The sequence below is a fragment of the Lonchura striata genome, chromosome 8 (genome assembly GCF_046129695.1).
Source record: "Lonchura striata isolate bLonStr1 chromosome 8, bLonStr1.mat, whole genome shotgun sequence".
Lineage (NCBI taxonomy): Eukaryota > Metazoa > Chordata > Aves > Passeriformes > Estrildidae > Lonchura > Lonchura striata.
The window spans coordinates 24,467,372-24,490,781 of NC_134610.1; the positions used below are offsets into that span (position 1 = coordinate 24,467,372).

The 23,410-nt window shown below is 36.4% G+C and overlaps 1 protein-coding gene across 2 annotated transcripts in view; it reads left to right on the forward strand.

The window, feature by feature from the left end:
- Positions 1 to 23,410, forward strand: part of DNAJC10 (DnaJ heat shock protein family (Hsp40) member C10) — a 58,331-nt gene that overhangs the window by 2,116 nt on the left and 32,805 nt on the right. Inside the window, exon 1 of one of the 2 annotated variants that reach the window (XM_021531321.3) lies at positions 16,321 to 16,432. The exons of the other annotated variant lie outside the window; for it this stretch is intronic. The gene's annotated coding sequence lies outside the window, so the exon portion shown is untranslated. Of the gene's footprint in view, positions 1 to 16,320; positions 16,433 to 23,410 lie in introns of those variants that run through there. 2 annotated transcript variants of the gene reach the window in all.

The window sequence follows — 23,410 nt, forward strand, 5'->3', positions numbered from 1 at the left end:
TATTGCTATGGCAACTCAGCACAAGTGCAGAAACTTCTGAAGGTGTTAGGCAACACAGTGCCATCAGCTGCTGATGTTGCTCGAGTTTAGTGCAGTTCATCTTGTCCACAGTCATCTAATCCAGTACACCAAAAATAGAGCTTTCAGCAAAGTGATCTGGAACCAAGCTGTGATAGAAAATTAACAAATTACAATGCAGTGGGAAAAAAAAAAAAGAATGAAACAGAAAAGTGGCTCAGTTTTCTCTTTTGGAAAATCCAATATAGAATAGTGAATTTGTTCAGTTGTTTTTTAAATGCAGGGCATGTAATTCTTACTAACACTTATATAATTAGTTGGAAAAATGTAATACAGAATTTTTTTTTTAATTTTGTAAAATGAAAATTTCGAGAAGTATTTTTACTTTAGAACACTCGGTTCCTATCCCTGCAATAATTTTAATTTCACTTGCAGTGGTCTATATAAAACAAATCTTAGTAACTTTCCTATTAAAATTCTTCACATAGTTTGAGGAAGGAAAATAATGAGAACTGCCCTTCATTTTGGCTATTGCGAAAGTTAAGAAGGCTACAGAGAAGTGCTTTCTCTCACACAGGGGATGGCTCCTGCAGAAGAGTGCAATACCCTTCCAGAGGAGTGTGGACAAGCTCATGCTGCTGCTGCTGCCATGGGCTTGCTAAGTGAGGGGAAAAAACCTTTAGTCTTTCTTTTTAGTGCAATGGAGCAATACATTCAAACACAACTTTTAAAGCAAGGACTAATCAGTGAACTACAAATTATTATCCAAATATTCTGTTCCAGCTGTCTTCTGTATAGCGAGCTGAGTATATTCTTGTAGGTCTGGAAAGAGACCAGAGGCAGTGCTAATACCTTGGAGAAGTGTTCCTCTACATCCAAAAGGAAATCCTAACAAAAACATCCAGGTTACTGCTAATTGTCAAAGAAAATGGAGAACACATAATGCCACAAAGACAACTGGGAAAAAGAATTAAATATGCAAAGTGCAAAAGACTGAATGAGACAAAATGAAGAGAGGGGTTACATTTATAGTTCACAGGCACACAAATGATTTTAGAATGCTGTAAGACACATGATGTAAAAGTGCCACAGTGAAAAAAGTTTTGATACTTCATTAAATATGGACAGGTTTCTGTGGATCTAATGCACCTAAAAATACTGAGTGGTTTACTCCCTGAAAGATCCAGCACTACCCTCCCTACAGGGGTGAGCACAAAAAAATGAAGACAACGGCAGATGCACTTGCTTAACTCTTCAAGTAAAAATAAGATCAGTTACAAGAGTTTTCAGAATTATCTCCAAGACTACATGGAACTCTCACACATTAGAGGCCTTCTGTCCTCAGCACCTTGAGGAGCTCTCCAATGCTCTTAATTACTTATAGTACTCCTGCAACATTACTTGCTTTAACTTTAATCAAAATATCCATGGAAAGCTCAAACGTCCCTACCTGAAGAGCAGGAGCATCTCACCTGATTAAGAGATTTCTTTTAGGAAGGTGACAATTTATTGGAGATTTTCTGTTGTAACATTTGAAATACAGCAACCAACACAGAAAAAGTAATCATGAATGCAGTAAGTGTTATCTAAGGTAAAAAATATTTCAGGTTATAGATCCTGGATAGCATTCATCAAACTCTAGCTCAGCCTGACATTACTCTTCATTTCACAATGGCTATCCATTGGAAAAATATCTCCTGGCATTGAGTTCTTGTGGAAGGAGAGCAATTTCAGCTGCCTTTCCCTTCAATCAACACAAAACAAAACCTCACCTTTTGAAGCAGTCTCAAAAAATTCTTTTGAGCTAGAAAATTATCTAAAGCATAAATATCAACTGATTTGTGAACTCAGACTTCAACAAACCATGAGGAACATTGTGGAATTTTCCATAATCCACCAAAAAAGCTGAAGGTCAGTATAATTGTAACATAGTTATTAAATCAGTGATAAGAGAGATTTGTTTTAAAGCAAGGGGGCCTAACAGATTGCAAAGGTATTCAATATATTAATATTTCAGTAATTACTTTTTTATTTCATATTGCATTAATTACACTAGTTACAATGTGAGTCATGAATCTATACGTGTTTCATTGATAACAAAATAACCAATCTGCTGAAATGTAAAAATTATTATTTTTGGCCCTTTTTTTTATTACATCATTTATTTCAGCAAAACAAAAACATCCACATAATAAATGTTTTCAAATGAAACCAACACTGAGTCTAAACATCTATGAATTTTATTTAGAGTTCAAAAATGAATTTATTGGCATAGTCTATTGCTGGACACTCTCCAAACATTTATTTTGCATAGGTATTTTTATTTGGCAGCTTGTGCTATTGAAAATATAAGCTAAGAATATAGAATAATAGGTAGTGTGTGATATTAACTGTTTCCTCTTACCTTTTCTTCCAATTTAAGTAAAATCACTACGATATAGTTCAGAGATCTTTTTTCCTGATCATGTCACAGGGGAAGCAGCTATTCTCGATCAGTTCTGTAGACCAGATTTTCCAAAGGCATCTGCAAAATGCTAGACACCAATATGGATATTCTTGGGTCCCTTCCCAATTCCACTGAAGTCTGTAATGAAACATAGATCTGCTTAGTAGTAGGAAAATCGAAGTCCTTATTTGAAAAACAAGTTTTAGAGAATATTTTAGTATTCAAGCTATAAAATCTGCAATGAGGGATGCTAAAAACCACCTGTGCACTCACCGAGTATACAAAGGTACCGAGTGACAGTCATAGAAGTCTGCAATCCATATACAAAGTTTAGCATGTGAAACTGAAAACTCATCCTCTGCATACTTTTTTTTCCTCCGGCAGGCAAGGCTTCAGTGTGCTGGAGATTAAAGATCAATGAGTTCCTTATTTGAAAGCACAGAACCCATTATTGGGTCCCCACCTTTGCTGCATTGATTTCAGACCATAGGCTCCTGGGAACACATTTGCTTTTTTCAGGATTTTACACCTTCTTGTGCCTTGTATCCAACCAACAGTCTTGATCTTCACCACTCCCAGCTGATGGGCCTCCAGTTTCTAATAGAATGCTGACCCATAAAAGCACAACCTTACCTTTCCCAGTATTAAATTTCCTATTTCTATTAGTTTCACAAGGTCACAAAATTACTTTTATGCAATATGTTTATGATCACCCTCACTATTTTTCATCTCCTGACTTTGTAGCATGAATAAACTGAAATCAGTATATTCCTACTTTTATGCTATGGCTGTTAGTAAGAGCAAAGTCTGAGACCAGGCTGTAGGTTGATGTTTGGGAGTAGTATCTAATAATCTTACTACACTCTTTCAAATTTTACTTTCTCTTGGCCAATTTGTGTCTCTGTTTTCCATAACTTTTCCACCTGTTTGTCCCCAGGTGATATTGCTTAATTATTCTGTTCTTTAAAAATGTGTTTAAGAGGATTTTTTGTTATTTTGATAACAATGGCATCTGCAGTCTGCTTCACTCCCTTCCTTCAAGTTCAGTTATATTAAACGTCAAATTACATAAAAAACCATCCACCTTCCATGGCTATCAGGTATCTGGAGAGGAAATAATTTTATTCTTTTTGGGTGACCTATTAAAAAATGTTTCAGTTTTCCTTTCAGATGTAGAAATCCTCATTTCATGTAGTTGTTTCTGCTAACCACACTTTTTTTGTGTCTACATTCTTCCTAAAAACTGAAGCCAAGTATTCATTTACATTTGGGGGCAATATTCACATTATCTTTAAACTCCAATTAGAAAATATCTGCTAACAGAGAATAAAGTCAAATGTAAAATTACATTTTTATGAGGTATTTCATTTCAGATATAGATTGTGAAGCAAGTGCTTCCTTCTCATGAACCCTGTAACAATCACAGAGCCATCAGGAATGGATGCCATTGAGATGTGAGTTTAGTAATTAGTGAGGACATGTAAGAAATTGCTTTAGGGACAAAAGAATGAGCTGAAGAGACACAGCTATTTAGTTCTAATTAAATAGAAAGGTAAGTAAAAGGAGTTATAGTATGAAGATTAATTTCTAAGTGAACAAACATTACTTATTAACAGAATGATCTGAAAATTAAAAATTCAAATATGGCAAACACTAGACATTTCTTTCAATTAATGATTCTCAATCTCCCTTTCCAGCAAACTGTCACACAGTACTGGAGTGCAGAACAGGGTCTCTCTTACATAAGGGGCACATCAATAGGACTGGCCATATGGTTGGGAAAACTGTAAGACATCAGTTACTATTTGCATCTCATGGATGTAATGTTTGCATTTTTCTCGATGGGAAGTATACATTTGCTTACATTTTTAGCTGTGATATGTCAATGATGTGCAAATATACATAAGAAGGTAAGTCCAAGAAAAAATTCTCTCCCACCTCTTAGCTTCTTCTGATCACCTATAGACATCACTAGCAACTCTTACAAGTTACTGAAGCTCTCTGCATACATGGAGATTGCTGCTGCAACATGAGTTAGAGTAGTCATTGATGACAAGGATTCATATTCCACTTGCACTTCAAACACAGAGGCAATAGACAAAGATCAGCCTAGAATTAAAACAGATCTAGTACAAAGTCTGGGTTGGCTCTATTGTGCACAAGAGAAAGAATAACAAACCTGTGACCCTGGTTTTCCCTACTGCATGTCCTGCAGCTGAAGGCAAGCCTGCACCCACACTGCTGAGGATCTAGATTAGAGTCTGCTCATCCATGGGCATTGATGGGCACAGCCACCATGAGGGCAGGTCCTGCCCCTGTGCCACCCTGTCCTCCAGGAGCATTGTGTACACCACAAACACCTCCAGGGGCTCCAGAACTGGGCCTTACCTACACTAATTCATACTAGCCACCTCACTAAGTAACAATACTACAAAGCTAAAAGTCATACTTAAGTCAGAAATTACTCACTAAAGCAGCAACTGTACCAATCCTGAGTTCCAGGTGAGAGGATTTGGCTCTGGAAGTTAAACCACAGTCCACACTACAGGAGAAATGACAAGACAAGAGCAGAAGAGGTAAAGTGCTCTCCAACAGCAAGAGCCTCTGCAAACATTCTATGTGAGTCATTAGGAATTATTCTTAAGATGAGTGGAGAAAGTTGAGTCATAAATGACTCATCCACTTAGCAGATGGGAGGCAAGCATATATGAAATTTGGGACTGCCACTTAGTGAACATCATGAGCCACTAATTCCCAGTCTGCTTCACTTCCTGCCACAAAACAGGGAGCATATAGAGCGATGGAAGCAGAAGTAATATATCTCCACCTTCTGCTATAAGGTGTATTGCAAATGAAAGATGTTTAGAATACAAATTCCATCTCCATTTAGCTACCAAGCAAGGAGGAATGTTGACTGGCTTTATCAAAACAAGGCTCACATCTTAACTTTGACATACCTGTAAGAGGTAGAGAGTAAAAATTCAGGAAATGAAAAAGATTTTGTCATGTCTGCCATGTTGCAGATAACTTCTTAGCTATTAAATATAAATAGATGATGTGCTACCAAAACAAAAAAGCTCATTAAAGACTGGTAAGCAAAGACAGACATCTGTAACCTTACAGAAATCTATAACTGTTTCAATAAAACTGGAAAATCAAGGCAGAGAGAAGGAAACAGCTACTCATCTTCTCTGTTGCTTGCCAAATTTTGGGATTATGCACTTCATGCTTCAGAACCAGAAATCTCAGAAAGCAGAAATAGCAACTTGAGAATGTGGATTTATAGGGAATTTCAAATACCTTAATTTGACCTCCTCCCTCCTGAAAGCTTCTCTTCGCTGCCTGTGTACATTCTGGAAAGTCCATAACACCCAATCCAGTCCCTGAAGCCCTAAGCAGTTTGCTTTGACTGCAAAGATACAATAAATCAGCTTCAAGCTGACATCTAAAAATAAAAAGCTCATCATTTGTCAGAGTCTGACAGTTCAAGGTTAGTCAAGGGCCCATCAGCCCTGTTTTACTTATTTACTAATAGCTTAAGTCAGAGCTGTAAGGATTTTGTCTTCATTCTCATGGTCCAAACATTCCAGATTTCTACCTGGGTGACTGCAGCAGCCTCCTTGGCAGAGAGTTATTCTGTAGCTTTAATGAAACAGTAACCACTTGACACAGCCTTGCACTGACAGTTAAAAAATGTAGCTTCTTTGGCAATGAAAAGTATTTGGAAATCAGGGTTTGCTAGGTGCCACTCTAGACCTGAATTTAAACCTCAGCTGTGGTCACTCCATAGATGGGTATGTCCTTCCAGTCACAGTACAGACACCCCACTATAAGCACGTTACAAATATCCATAATTCCAATCAAAATCCCCACATTATTACTTGTCATAGGCACAAAAAACTATTTGACATTTATTCCAGTATGACTTAATATACCATAAAGTTAACAATTTTAGCTGGAATACCATATGTAATTCCTGATAAAAGCATCACCATTAAGAAAATTCAGCTACAGAAGGAGATTTCACAGTAATTAAAAAGAAAAAAAAAAAAAAAAAAAAAAGCACTCAGAGTTTTTGGTGGTCTGTGACACTAAATAGCATTGCATATATTCTGACCAATCCAAACATTTAACTTTTTGCCTTAAAAGACTTGGGAATTCATCTGCCTGATGTGAAGAATTAAAACCATTTATTCAACCTTGGCCTCAAGTGAGACGTTCTCCTGAATTGGAGTTTGCTTAGCAGACTACTGCTAAATTTTCCAGAAGATGGTGTTTTATTAAAGCACAGTCCTGGAAGTCAAAAGACCTGGAAGGTATTGCTTTTTCCCTCTCCCACTGAGCCCTACCTTAAAATAAGATGTAATGTTTGTACTTTGGCTTTTTTATCTGTGAAAGATGGAAGTGTAAAGCAATTCAAAACTGTATTCAAGAATTTCAAGTCCATATGTAACTACTGGAAATGGAATATAAGAACAAATAGTTAACACTTTTTTTGAACTGAATGCTTTAAAAATATTAGAAATAAAGATTTACAGAATCTGTCAGAATAACAATTTCACTTTGACTAGTCAAAGTGTTAACCTAGTTAAAATCTTTAAAGACTCATTGAAATCCTCAGAAAAGTGACCTCTCTGGCAGAACAGGGAACATCAGAAACTCTGGAAAGAACAGAGGTCTGTCTTCCTGAATTAGCCTCTTCCTTTCTTGTCCCAAGGACAATCCAGTAATTACTCAATTTTCCCTTAAGGTACCAGAAACTGAGTGACTCAAAAGTAAACTGGAGTTTCTTTAAGCCTGGAGTATGTTTTACTAGAGAGCAGATACTACAAAAGCAGCCAGTGGGAGCCAGGTTGCCTCCTAAAGCTATCTGGAATGAACATGTGCTGCTCAGATTAAATGCAGCCCTTGATATGGCCACAGAAGCTACGTAAAGCTACCCAGGATCTAAGGTCTCCTGCTGTTGTTAATGACTCATATCCTGTATTTTTCACATAGGACTGCAAGTTCCAGCTATTTATGGAGCAGCCCATTAAAAATGTCTTTTCATGAAGAAAAAGTGCTGTCAGTCACCATTCAGGACTTGATGTAGGAGGCCAGCTAGCATGTTAGAGAAATTACCAGAGAAAAACACTACAATCACAAAGAGCCAAACATTCTCTCTTGATCTCTTTGAGATAGCAGATGCATAGTCATAACCAGCATCTTTTGTCTCTGAAGATTTTGTTCATACACAGATCACCAAAGAAAAAATAAAGAAGAAAAAATATGGTATGAACTATTACAGTCCACTCAGTTCTGTGTATCTCATGGACAGATCCACTCTTCCCTCCATTCTGCCCCAAACTGCAGCATGTGAGAACATTGAACTGGATGTGAACTGGATTGGGAAAGAGCAGAGTGTGCCTGTACCTGCTGCTGACTCACATTGTACTCAACATCTTCCAGGAAAAACAGGGAGGGAATGCTACTTAAGTACAAAACTATAATTTACATTCATTTCATTAGAGCCTTAACTATCTAATCAAATAATTATTTGTCCAGTTAAAATGAATTATCAGTGTTGTAGTTCCAATTTTACTGAGTCAAAACTGAGATGCACAAGCTTCCTACTACCTACCGATTTCTCTCCGATGTTACATTCAGTTTTTCACTGCCCCTTTGGGTCCTAAGGTCAGTCACTTCTGTCTACAGGTACATTATAGTGAGTCCTCAATGTCCCAGATCTTCACTGGTGAGAGAATGTTGATGGGGAAGAGGAAGGGGAGAGTCTTTCATTTTCCAAATAAGGTGATAAAATACATTAATTACTTCTTCCTCCTCACCCTATGGAACACTTCACACTGTTTTTGTACATTTTGTAACATGCTTTTACACCTTGTTTTTTCATAACAAGTTTCTACCTGGTAGTTAACTCCCATAAACATTTTATCCAGTGGGAGAAGAACAACTACAGCATTACTACACTATAGAAAGTTAAAAATAATACCCACAGTTATTGATGTCAAAGTTCACTTATGAACTGACTCCACAGTGTATTACAAAAATTAAAAGACATTTCCAGGTAAGTGTTGCCCTTTCTCCATACAAGTGGAATAAATTTTAATAGATGTCTTGTTTTTTTCAGTTATAATTTTTGACTATTTTATCTAAACAAATCATATTTCATAATACATACAACAAGAGTTCCCAGTTGCACAATGCAATTAGTTTCAAAGTAGTCCCTGACTGCTCACGGATGTTTTATAAAGTCAAATCGGCCCTTTAAAAACATCACCAGGTACTACAGTTTACAAGTACAGAGTATCAGTCATTTAAGGAAATTAGGGGTTAGGAGACTTGAGTATGATATTGATTGATCTCTCCAGGGCAATATTCTGCCACCACTCCCCTTGAAATTGGCAGGAATTCTGAATGTTTGTCAATAACAGATATTATGCCATTATTAAAAGCCTTAGGGATGATGTATACAGAGGAAAGAAAAAGAAAATTGAGATCATTCATAACAGGATTACTGACAGTGTAAACACAATCCAATACAGGAACTATGGTACTCTTCTTAGAAGGAAATTTTCACAGAATCACAGAAAGATCAAGGGTGGCTGGATGGGACTCATCAATATCATCCAGCTCAAGCAAGGTCACCTACAGTACTTTGAGCAAGATCACGTCCAGTCAGGATTTGAATATCTGTGGGTATTATTTCTATAACTTCTCCGGGTAACCTGTGCCAGTGTGTGACCACAAACTTCCTGACAGAAGCTGACAGAAGTGCTTACAAGACTGCCCATCCTTATTAAGACTTGATCCAAGTAAGATAAACTATATACGTCTGTGCTGCCAGATCTTTGCCCATGCAGTGTTGAAGGGGAAATTTTAATTCTTTTTCACTGTGAAGTATTGAAGATCAGTTCTGACATGCTGGCCTTTGGAGACACAAAGGAAGCATCTGCAACCTGTATGTACAGCCTCTGACCAAAATATTTACACCTAGAAGTGATGAGAATGGGAGATGAATGATGAGTTGCCACTATCTACTTATGGAGCCTAAGGATTACTTTATGAGCATAAAATACATGCATTGCTTTTATCTAAAAAAGTTACACAGATTCAAACTGCAAAGAGGATAGTGTAGAAAAGGCCAGCATAGAACTCCGACTCTGATTGTAAACTAAGATCATTCATGTCAAAAGACACAAGGAAGGACCAAAGAAAAAGACAACTGCACTACTCAGTAAAACAAATATTGCCATTGGCATTGACAGTAGAAATCAGTTCTCAGGTCCACTCCATGTACATGACCATTCCAATTTCTGCTATTCTGCAATATTCTTGACTGTGGGATGACCCAAAAGGAAAGAAAGAATTTCCTAAACCTGAATTCCTGCAGTCCCATCCTGGGGGAAACTAGATCAAAAATAAAGCCAGGGAAGAGTAAGGCAGGAGAAAAAAAAATTTAAAAAGATAGGTGGCTTCAGGAAGTCTCTAGTCCCAGTTCCTGCTCTAATCCACGTCAGCTATGAGGTTAGGCTGCTCAGAGCTTCATCCAGGTTAATTTTTTCCAAATTAAATTCGTAAATGACTCCTCTGAGGTATATATATCTGCAGAGAAACTGGCAAACTATCAGAGTATAGCTGATTTACAGTCTACAGCAGAACTGGAAAAAAAATACATGGAAAATGATAGCACAGAGGTCAACAGATAACTCAGGATTCAGACACTTCTAAACTACTATGAAACTTCCTAGATCATTTGAATAGCATATAAACATGGGAAAATGAATTCCGATTAATTTGTGCACAATGCTGGACTCCATGGGACATATTTGAAATATTGTGCTTTAGAGAACTTTATCCTCTGTCATACTAAGAAACTTTATTGCAGCAATAAAGCAATTTATATGGCTTAGACTTTAAGGCTCATCCTTTAAGATTTCTACTTCCAAACAGTTATGCAGTCTGGCCCACAGGGACTCTTAACCTGATGTTCTTCCACCACAATAGTATTAATCAGAATAATGTCTTTAGTAAAATAAACTTTTCTGAATCATGTGTTTGGCCAAACCCTCTCCAGTGCCAGAGGAACACAAGGCAGAAAACAAGAATGGGATAGAGATGTTCTGCCTAAGGCCACAGTGCTTCTGCTTTTGGCCAGACTATTCTGGAGATGTAAAATAAAATCGTTGCATAACATCTGGGAATCCTAACATATACCCATATTCTACCAGAGACCAATTACAACAGTTTCACATTTAGACAATATTGCATAAGCAGAAACACTAAAATGTCAAAAAGCATTTGGGGAAAAAACTTCCTGAATTTTCCAAAGCTTACATTAGCTCCAGTATGAAAAAAAAATATCAGGTAGCATTTGAGAGTTTGCAAAATCTCTAGGCAGGGAAAGAAAAGTCAAAACAGTTTAAACAAACAAACAAAACCAGAAGTCACAACACACTGGTCGTTGTCATGTTTCCAGATCCTAGTTCTTGTAATCAGGTTTACCTGAAAAATTTACTATTTTAATGTTAAAAGTTAGAAAATAGCAACAAGTGGATAACTCAATTATTTTTATTTTATTTGGTCTTCAGTACATGTACTTTATAGAAACCATTAGCAACAGCTTATGCGTTATCATGCAAAATTTCCACTGAAAAGCCTGTGCTCATGTGCTTGCAGTGAAATATGCAAATATAACTCCTGGGAGCATACAGCTGATGGAAACATTGCAGTGTGAAAAATTGTATACATCCTACACCAAATGCTTTTGTTAATCCTCTGCCTATTCAATTAATTCCTCAAATATCTCAGAGTCTAATTCTATTAATAGTTCTAACATTTACTAGTCATATAAATAATGATCAAACAAATGGCCAAAGAAAGTAAAATAATCCATTAGTGCACTTCATTTGACCTTAAATTACCATCCATCCAAAGATTCTATGTATTTAAATTTTTTAATATCATCACCCACACAGTCTCTAAAACATAAAAGAATTAAAACTAAAATTAGAAAGAAATCACTAAATAGTTCTTCATAGGTGTGTCTAAATTTATCTCTTCAGAAGGTATGAACAAGCAGGAAGGACTCATTTTTAGCAGCATTTTGAAATCCATGTTCCAGAGACTGGTTTGTGACTCTGAACTGATGCCATGTAAATGACCCTTTGCTTGATCCAATTGATTAAGATATAAAGGACCCATAAACTGATTCATCATTGGCAGTGATTGTCTCTCAAGTACCTGGACTTAATCATCAAGATGTCTCTCACATTCTCTTTTGTTATACTCTCATTTCATTGGTTTTTGTTCCTATTACAGAAATTCTGCAATTCTAATGACAAAATTCAGAACTTAATCTTCTAAATACCTGTCTTCTTTCCCCAGCTCCTTAAAAACATCCAATGCTCACACTAATCCCAAGACTGGAAAAGTTGATGATATCTTAAGGTTGGAGAGAATATAAGAGGGAAAAATAGGAGAGAAGCATCCTGAGGGAAAACATTCTAAGATTTGCTGCCAAGGAAGTTCAGAATATTTACATTTCATCATGCATCTTTTCAATTTTGGTTGTGTCTAGCTCTTCATATCTTTGAAAAATGACAATAATAGAAACATCATCTAGCAATAGCTTCATTGAAGAGTCCAATATATTTCACACAGACCAGTGATAAATTACATACTTTGTAAAAATGTTGTTGCATATATGGGATTAAGCGTTTCTTACTTGAAAGAATTATCAAAAGTTACAAGGAATACTGCATTAAAAATGCTACCTTAGTGCAAGCATATCTAGGCTGCGTTATATTGCTCTTATGGTTAAACTGAGGTCCTATTATTCCATTTACCAAAACACAATCATGAGTCTTTCTCACCCTCAAAAAAAAGAAAGGAATGATCTTATCCCTGGATAGGCTCATGTCATAAGAATAAATATATAAATCAAACTAATTAGAGATTCAGAAAATATTCTGAAAGTTTTAGAGGATTTGCAAACATTAAATTGCTGGTTGAAAAAGAGTCAGTCACATATTTATACCACAGAAATACCTTGACTGAACAAAGACCGTAACTTCTTCCCTTCACGTAGGGAAGAAGGGTTTCCTTCTTTTCTACCTTCTCTTAACTTGGAATTCAGTTTTCCCTACATTTAGTCATGCAGGGATAAAGACTTGCATAAAACATTAACTTCTGCACATTAAAAAAAAAAAAAAGTAATTTAGCTCTAAAAACTTCCCAAATGCTAACTCAGGGACCTCTTATTTGGATATACACTGAGAACAGAAGCAGGCATTGACTTTAATGACTTTAAAAGCCTTTCTGTTTCTTTTGCTTCTCCCTGGAAATCAGCAGCAAGCAAGGAGTAAGCAGTTCTGCCTGGCATTTCACTTGCAAGTATGTACTATGACAGACCAGCAGGAACACTGTAACATCCCATTTCCACAGAAAGCAGCAGTTCTTCACTCCAGACCAGCTCCGTAGCATGACACATCTGGCCACAAGTCAGTCAGATTGCACTTCCCCATAAAGAGATGCTCAGGACGTTGGAGGCGATCTGTTTGAGTGCTAGGACTGGCTAAGAAACAAATTGGTTTTAAAAAATATAGAGGCTCCAGCTCTGCTGGATCTTGTTTGGATCTGTCTTTGTCACTCCTAAAAGCTACTGCTATGTCACCACAAAACTAAAATCTCACTAAGAAAATAACAGAGTTGGGATAAACTACTTCTGAACAAAGGAGGAGCAGCAGCAGCAATGACAATCCTTACTGGCAGATGAACTGAGAGGCCAGACTCAAATGTGCATCTTGGGCTGTGGAAGATAATTTGCATGCCTAGAACACAGGCATTAAATTGTTTCCTTTAAGAGATGGATACTTTTAGAAGAAAAGATTTCTGATGATGGCAAGGAGCAATAATCAACAGGCAAGAAAAATGTCTAATACAATAAATATGTGCATTAGCAACCAAAGATTGAACTAGTGAAATAAATGAAAAATACTATCTGCAATACCATTAATAGCAGAGCTTATCTCTCCTGGAGGCCCACTTGCTTTTTTTCTCTCATTTAAAGCTCCTCAGCATGACTATGAGTGGCTTTCTGTTGCTGCAGGGATGAGGTAAAATGCCTGTGCACACAAGATACCTCTTCCCCTCACACAGCAACAGATCTTTACTTTCAGGAAAGGAAGTTCTCAACTGCCTTGCTTCACTCTCCACAGCCATAGAGCCCTGGTATAATGGACCTCCCAGGGAAAGCAGAGCAGTGACACTAGATAAAGTGAGAGACACTTCCAACCCAGACAGACATAAGTGATAACAGTCACAAGTGCAACCACTTCAACTCTTTAATGCCAGAAAGTAAAGCATGTGCTTCAATGGAGCACACAGCTGCCTAAAGGAACAAGCTCCTTCCCCATCCCCTAAGCAGTGTCAGACTGCTGCTTCCCTTGTCTTAGTGCCAGCATTTGTGAAGCTTCATGGTGAGTTTGTCAGCAAACCCATTTGAATGGAACTAAGTAAAAAGCAATCCATAAAATCAGCATAGTTCCTTGCTCCAGCATACTGTGTGCTCCCTTGGCAACAGCTCCCAAGGACAGGACAAAATGCATGGCAGAGGATGAAAGGGAAGGCAGGATCTCTCTTTTTAATAAAAGCCCAGCTAAAAACTGCTGAATTTAGAGACGTGGTGTAAGTTGAACACTCTGAAGGGAAACTATAGCTGTGGACTGCACATCTTCTATCCTCAACTAAGATGTGTTGTAAAATAGATCACAATTTCCCTAGTAATTAAAACCAGAACTACTTGGTTCAGTAAAACATCTTTGATTATAGAGGAATGCTTGTGATCTTCTTTAAACACATCAGTTTACTGAAGTGAAAAGTAACACTGTTCCTGTCTTTCTAGAGGTGAAACTTATATAAATGGTGCACACTTCACAAAACAGAAAGCCTGCTCTGAAGACCAAAATAGTAGCTCTGCAGTCAGTGTTCCAAAACACGAAAGCAGCGGCTGGGTATGCTATTAAATGAATCATAGCTGGGGAGTGAATTAATCAACGTAAAAACCTTGATGCATAAAGTAGAGAAAGTAACAATTCAAACTGCAGATCCTTTCATTTCATTGCTTTTTCAATGTATTTCCATGGTACAGCCACTCTTTCACATCATCTCTGAGGCATCATCATTGCTCAGGGCTCCTCAGGGAAGCTAACCACATTTGAACCACATCAGTTCCACATCATTTGTATATATCTGCAAGCAAAGCTTTTCAATTTCATTATTGACCAAAGTGCACAATCCAATCTCTTGAATTCTATTTTTTATGTAGTCATATTTTTTTTTGTATTCAAGACCAATATGATAACTTAGCATGTAGAAGTGGTTATGCAAAACTCTCTATTTCTACCATAAGAGGGTGCGGGTAAGAACTTGTGCCATTCAACAAGAAACTTGAATGCAGAAAAACACAGCTTATGTTAAAATGTCATTCCTATGACATTTTTGCCTTTTTTGGAGATGCGTGGCTTGTTTAAAAGATACAAGCACTTTGGAGCCCACAGCTCCCCAAGGAAATGGAAATGTGTCCAATTCCTTGCAGTTGCAGAAAAGCACAAAAACCTCAAAGATCAAATCTTACCTTTTTGTTTGATTACTGCTGAATGACAACTTTAGGAACTTTTACTCCTTGAACAACTTTTTTTCCTATACAATTTCCCCTCCTAAAACATCCTATCAACTTGACTTCTCATTAAATAAAATTCATCCTGTTCTACTGAACTTGGAGAGCTGCAATGAAGAAGTATTCTCAAACCTTGTAGCTGATTTAGACTGCTAAAAAAATCCTTTATAAAATGTTACAAAACCTGCGATTACACCAACTCCATTTGCAGATGCTTGATTGCAACTGAAATGAAATTCAGGAGGAATTCGACTATGCATAAGGATTTAATTAAATCCTTCAAATACTTGACATTATAGATATTCATAACACTGAATTTGGATCCCAGAATTTCTTATATTTCAGCTCTGTGTGTTGAATGGAATTCAGTTACATATTCAGTATTAGACATGAAAGAAAACAGGAAGAATTACTAGTATAAGTGCCTGGCTTTAGAGCAAGCTGCCTTTGAAAAGGATGCAAAAGGCATTTACAGACAGTATTAGGCTGTCTCGAGCAGGACTGCTGTAGTGCCCCTACTTGGACAATGAAGGGCAACACCTTCAAGGAAATGCCTTGGATAGCTATATCCCTATTTCCTCCCATTTTCTAACTGACAATGGCATTTACTTCCAACTGGAAGTTTCTCCTTTTATAAAGTGACATCTCCAATGTGATCAATATATCATCCACCTGGCACTCAGTAGACAAAATAATTAGTGGCTAAAACCACTAAATCTATATATCTTTTCCAGGTTATAGAACTCTTGGTATTTTGTTCTTTAGTGAAAAAAGGGCATGGCTTTCTGTCTTCTTCCACCAGTCTACACACAGGTTTTCTCCCCATCTTTGCCCCACTCATTCTCATTCAAGCATTAATAATAAAAGTGGCCCTGGTTTCTCCCAGAATTTTAATCTCACCAGCCCAGTACAAAGGTGTTTTAAGCTGTAGACAGCCCCCATTAAAAAAAAAAAAAATTAAAAAAAAAAAATTAAAAAAAGCAGGTTTGTACTAATCTCGCTACAACATGCAATACAGAACATTAAAGTCACTCAACTCGGACTCTGGGGCAAAAAGGCACACCCCTAAAAGCGCTTTTCAAAACTATATATAACCTATGTATTAATCAAAAAGGGAAAATTTTGTGGAATGGTTTCATGATACCCACTTTTTTCTTCTAAGTTACAGAACTGTATGTGGTGTACAGATTTGAACTACTGTAGTGGAACAGACTGATTCTATCCTATTAAGAATGAAACAGTAAATGTCAATGTCCATAACTCCATGGTAGAAATACAACTGCATTTCACAGGTAATTTTTTTTTAATTCTAAAATAACAAAATAGCCTTTATCATTGCAGCACTTAAAAAAAAAGGAGCAAATTAAACACATATATTGATTTCTGTCACCTGTAACATCTAATGCAGCACTCCTGTCTCCTAATTTAAGCACTCCTCTTCTGTTCCCTGTGGCACCACTCTGTTAACATTAACCTGCCTGTGATTCCTGTATCTGCAGAAACACACACTTGTTACTGTGGTTACTCTTGTTAAACAAACCTGCATCCATCACATCACAGCTCTGTACAGGGCGTTGCAAGGCCTATTAGCATTGAGTAATACTTAGAAACGACTACTTACCCAAAATTATATGACAAGCATATGACACTATAGCTAAAAAATAGGATCTTCTTTGGATTAAAGTATCAATGATTCCACAAAAAGCAGAGGACACCAAGTTTGCAGTTGTCTATCATATGTACAGTTATAGACATGTAAATACACACGTACACATAGATATGTATATATATGTATCGCTAAAAAGTCTACTTTTTATAGCCAGTCTGATTCTCTAACATATTACACCAATGAACAAAGGGATAAAGATCGCTTGCATTCACCATTTGCAATAGATCAATTCTATTTTTAGAATGGCAATACAAAGAGATCAAGTCAAGACTAAATTATCCATAGTTTGAGGCTGAACTTGCATCCCATTTATTTATACTTGCTAGACAGTGCTGCAGTCTCTAAAGAAAGCACTTTCTCCATTTCTGCATGTGCATTCATCTCATTTGCAACATATTCAAAAGACCAGGCTTTATCTCTCATGATTGCTTTTTGAAAAACAGAACAATGATCTGACTAGCAATTTGCTCATGCTGCAAGTAACACAGTCTATCTATCCTTTCTAAACAAGCACAGAACACATTTAATCAGGAAACCTTAGACCACGCTGTTAATCAGCACTGGAACATAATTCATCAGTACCTTCTACCAATTTAATTTTAAAAAAATATTAATTAGCTTATGGAATTACAATTATATAAAGAAGAAAATATGACATTATTTGACAAGAGAAATGCTAGACATAACTCTTACTCATCTTTGGATATGCAAGATTCTGAAAGTACTTTGAAAATTAGACTTACATGTAACGTGAACTTTTCTAAAGTGAACAATTAATGTTTAAACTAGGCTAAGAGATATATTTTTTAAGACAATCTGTCAGTTTTTGCAGTGTCCCTTGAGTATTTATAAAAAAATATGTGACTATATAAAATGCACATGGCTAACAAATATTTGGAAAAAAATGTAAGTTTTGATTGCATAAGTAGCAATAGGATATTTGCTACACATGGCAGTGGAGAATTCACCTGCCAGCATTAGCACCTGGGACATAAGGTGAAGGGTATAAAATATAACACATTACTTAATGTTAAGTTTTAGAATATATTAAAATGTTTTGGTCAAACTCTGTAAATAGGATACTTTTTCTAGCAGAATCAAGATTCCACATGAGGGAATAAAAATCAACTTACTTTTTGAGCCCATTAGTCATACTGGTGTTGCCAGAGATTCAGAGTATTTGCTAACAACATTACCTAAACTTACTGTTATGCATAGAGAGGAGCTCATGCTTACAGAAATCTGAAATTACCTTTAAAGAGCATTCATTCAAGTATTCCTCACAACTTGAGACATGAAAAGTCATTGGGACAATGAAAGTTGTTCATCATTTAGCAGGAGTGGGTCTTAGTTTTGATTATTGATAATATTTATTTTCCTGTTGAAGAAACAATTTCATTTTCAAAACAGTGACAGAAATTAAGTTGAATAATCTGACAGTGTGGTGGAGCCACCATCCCTGGATGTGTTCAGAAGGAGACTGGATGTGGCACTCAGTGCCATGGTTTATTTGAGGTGTTGGGGCATAGATAGGACTCACTCTTGAAAGTCTCTCCCAACCTAGTGATTCTGTAATACAAGGTAGAACAGCAGTGAATTCAAAACACAAAACTGCCAGATAACTTCTGAACTGAATAATGTATCATGTTACACAAACTAGACAAGAAAACCTTATCAAAATGTGGTTTAGCAATCAAAGAAATTACTGTCCAGTTTCATAATGCTGCAAGTCATCCCAAGTCTGAAATTGAGGACGTGTAGTATTATAAGAAGAAAACAATCAGTTCATATTTTCTAATAAAACACAATCTCTTCTTTCACACTAAACCCTCATTGTTTCAGACAAAGGGGTGAGATACAGAAGCCAATTCCGTATTTTCCATAGTCTGCAGCTGGAGAGAGCAGAGAAGAGAAAGCAAACTCTGATTCATCAGCTAATATGGTGCAAAGTAGCAAGACCAGCAGTGATCAAGACGAGGCTCCTGCCAGTTTTCTTTGCACTCCAAGTTGCTTGAATCACAGAGGGCACTCTCCAAAACTTATTCTTGCAAGTTCCTGGCTTCATGTTCACCTGTACTTTGGCATCTCTCTCTTTTACAAACTCATCCCTCTGGCTTAAGGTAACTTTTGTTTTGATGATGATACTCCTTTTCATTCAGCTTAGACCATAGAATTTTGGTTTTATACAGTAAGAAATCAATTACTGTTCAGTAAAACATAACGGTCTCCAAAAAGCATCTGCCTAAAAATAATGAAGGCCACATATTGTTAAGGAATTAAGAGAAAAGCACAATTACTTTATAAACTTCTTTGGATGGACCAAACGTGTTACTCAGATCTAAATTACAAGTATTAGCTTAGTAATTCCTCTCAAAATATTAAACAATTCTAAATGAACCATATTTCATTTAAATTTATTTTACATACCTCTCAAGTACAATATTTACTTTGTCATATATCTTCATAATTATACTGGCATCAGCAAGAAAACAATATTGCCCCAAAAGAGATAATAAACAATCAGTGTAGATAAATGGTTAAAATAGGTATATTATTATGAAGTTAATTTTTTATTATAGACATATAGTGAAAACATCAAACTATATTCACACAGCCTCTGAAATGCAGTCCTGAACATTTTATTGTAGAAACATATGTCCTCATCACTTGGATTAAACAAAATCCTCCACTAAATCTTGTCTCTAGCTTGTGAATCATCCAGAATAAGAGAGAGACTGGACAAAAACTCATCATCCATTTATCCAATATCTCAGGCATTCTGGCCAGCACACTGCTCTTCTCTAAACACAGCCCATCTTGAGAAGTTGTGTTTACTCATAGCAGTATTTAAAAAAAAAAAATTAAAAATTAAAAAAAAATCCACACAAAATCCTTCATCAAAGTCCAGCCAAACAAACTCAAGCCTACATAAACTTTCCAATTACTACACAAGGCAGTAAGGGCACAGGACACCTATTTCCATCAAACACGTTTCTGTAGTGCTGCTTAAATACAGATTTACAGTGGCGTATTATTTCTCTTTACACATTTTCAGGTCAAGACAACTACTTATAATAACATAAGGTTCTACCAAGAGATATCTTATTGCTGTTGCAGCTCCACCCTTTCACATATTACACATAGAAAAGAGATAATGCAAGCAAAATATTTCTCAGAGTAATCACAAATTCAAAAAAAATGCCATAATAATGAGTTTTCTTTTCATGATAGACTGGAAAGAACATGGAACAAGTAGGCAAGTGTTTGGGACTTGACACACACCACCATCACCCCTTTGTGCTAAGTGGAAAAACCCTGCCATGGTTTACTTCTGCAGGTTAGCAATCACTTTTACACAAAAATGTAAGAATTTTCTGTTTGAAGGGAACTTCAAAATTTTTATCTAAAAATAGAATAGCATACATGACTGGAAGCAGAGACATCAATTAACTTTCAGTTATTTTCCTTCAACCTTGTTATTCACGTAAACAATTATGGAAAGCTAGAATTTTCTAAATGCATCACTATGATGCAGGACTAGCATATTCTTCATTCAGTCTAATGGAAACTTGTGAATTGCTAGTGATTGAATTGTCAATCATTCAAACAAGTAAATAGCTTTGTTCCTCCAAATGATGCTTTTGAAAGATTTTCACAGCTATTTAACCTTAGTACCTCGCTATTTGTGGCTTGTTCTGTCCTTTACAGAAACCTTCACCTGGGAAAATTCTGAGATCCATAGGTTGGCATTTTCCCAGATTCTCAAGTTGAATTTCTGAGATCTGGCAAGTACAGCCTTTCACCAACACCTGAACACTGTTTAATACATCAATCCAGCCAGGTCAACTGTTGTCTGAAAAACACAGGACATTGCTTCCACAGCCAGTCCTTCAGCGAGAGGCTTGCTCCAGTTTGAGCTTGTCATGCTCCACATCCAATAGAAATAGCTACTTGAACAGGAGGTGCCTTTTAGAGCCAAACTCCCCAAGACAGTGGGTAAGTGAACACTGAGAATGCAGGGAACTGACAAAATCAAACTGGGATTTGCATGCCTTTGTGGGTCAAACACACATTTTGATAATGGAAAAGTAGTGGTTAATCATAAAAGATTTCCTAACATGACAGTTTGTTAAGCTAACTCAGCTTTTTTTTATTCTAATGGGTAAGAAAGTGCTGATGGTCACAGACCTTCAGGAAAACAGGAATGCTGGTAAGACATGCACCTAGACCTCACATTCAGTTTCAGAAGGCTAGGAAGTTATTGCTTTTTCTTTTTCTTAAAGGTGTACATAAAGTTGTTTGTTACTTCAGTATTGATCTGAATATCATGATAGTTATATGGAAACTTGCCAGTTTCAAAATGGGAATATCCTTTTGCTTGAAAGGTGTGTTATGAAAATCAGCTGGTAGGTATTTAAAACCTTTCTGTAGATCCATACTAAGCACCACACAGACCTATAAAATGACCGGTTCTGTGTTCACTCTGTGGACAGAGAGCTTTAGAAAAAGCACTGACTACTCTTCAAACCATGAAAAAAATATTAATAGCAGCTTTGCACTACATGTATACAACTTTTTCATTAATATATCTTGATATATTAAAATATATCCAAACATCCATAAGAGCTGCTAATTTTAAAAAATTGCACAAGTAACTGAGATTTCTAACTATTAGGAGTAATTTTCTACTAATCTTAGCAAAGATTTAAACAACATTCCTTGTGATTAGAAGGACAAAACTACAATAGTCCAGGAAAACCAGACTGGAGCAGATCACAAGTGTAATGCATAGTGACAAATGGTATCTATGCTGAGGAAAGATGCTTGGGTTAGTGTTTTCTGTTAGAGGATTCTAAGAGCACACTTAACAGATGGATGGAGAGAGGGTGTCTTGATAAATTACATACATCTCTGCTCCTATTTGCATTGTAAATACAATGTTTATACTACCTACCCTGTGAATAAGTTGCAGCACACGCTTACATAATGATTTGCTAATGCAGTGTTGAAAAAAAATGCTTGCTTTTAGAAGCATGAGAAAGAGATCTGAATGGAAGTAAAAAGCAGTTAATACTGAATACTATCTTTGTAAACAGATTTTGAAGGATTTAGCTCCAACATTCTTAAAATAAGAGACTAAACAATGTGCAATTAGGATATTGAAGGTCTTCAGTATTGAATCCCTTGTGAATTGCTATATGAAATGTAGAAGTTGGCCCTCAGAATTAATAAATACTGAATTTCAGTATTTTATCAAAACAACATATTCTCAACTATCCTTTATTAATAGAAATTTTTGGAAACATATCTTCCAGTTCCTTGTACTGAAGTATTCAGTACAGTGAATATAAGACTGGGCAGTTAAAATTAAAGACTATTTTAAAATCTCATCCAGACTTGCACTCACTGTTTGATTGAGCCCATCCAGACTGAAACTGAGAATATTTCTGATCTTGTGGATTTGAGTGTTATTTTAACTATATAACAGGAGAAGACTAGGTGGGCACTACCACCTGAAAGTATCACGGGCAGGAAGCACAGGCACAGGATGAAAACAACATCATGCACTGCAGGTGCAGCCTTAAGCAATCTGTCTTGGACAAAAACCTTGCTAAATTCTAAAGCCTCTTTATTTACTGAGGAGAAAACTTCAATCAAAAGGTTAAAGACTGCAGTCAATTACTACAGCCACGACCCCTCGGCTGCTGTGACACAACACAAGGTCCTTTGCCCAGCGGCTGGCACAGGTTGCTGGTTATTGCTGCAGGAGCTGTACTTTATGTGCTCACTGACACGTGGCAGGAAGTTACATGCAACGAACAGGCATTCACAAACCAAGGTAAAATCTCGTACTCCAGCAGATCTCAAAAACCTCACGCCTCCACACAGCCTGAACAAGTCAAACACACACATGTACTCAAGCCTCAACACCCATGTACTCAAGCCTTTTTTTCCTCTGTGTTACTGCACTCACAGGGTCTTGAGAGTTCTTTAAAAGAGAGCAGCCATAAATTGCTTTCTATTACGTAAGCACCAGAACAAAGATTTCTCTACTGGACTCTTTTCATAGTACTCAAAAAATTCAGAGAATGGTAAGGGAGAGCTGACTTTATGAATTTAAAGATTGCCAAAAATGCTTTCAACTAAGTGTCCTTTAGTACTGAGATTTTTTTTTTTTTTTTTTGTATTGCAAAGCCATAAGAAATTTCACTTTCAATTACCCATTATTACAAATAGTTTTATCTTTGTAAAGCAGTTTCTTACAGTGCAGACAACTGTGATATGGGCTCCCTCTAGTGTCTTATCTCTGACACAAACTTAGAATCATAAAAGATTGCATAGGTCATTTAGAAGCGCCAACATCCTACTTAAGTTACCTTCCCAAAAAAATTCACTGTGAGTGAAAAACAAAAATCACATTTCCAGTTAAATAGGTTTATGTATTTGTATATATCAAATTCTTACATCAGTGTAATAAATTTTGCTCTTCCATATAACTATCATAAGATCCAAATACTATGTAATTGCACACATAACTTAGCACCGAAATGTAGAGGAAGAAAAATATTACTTGAAATATATTTTTAGATAATTTAAAAAT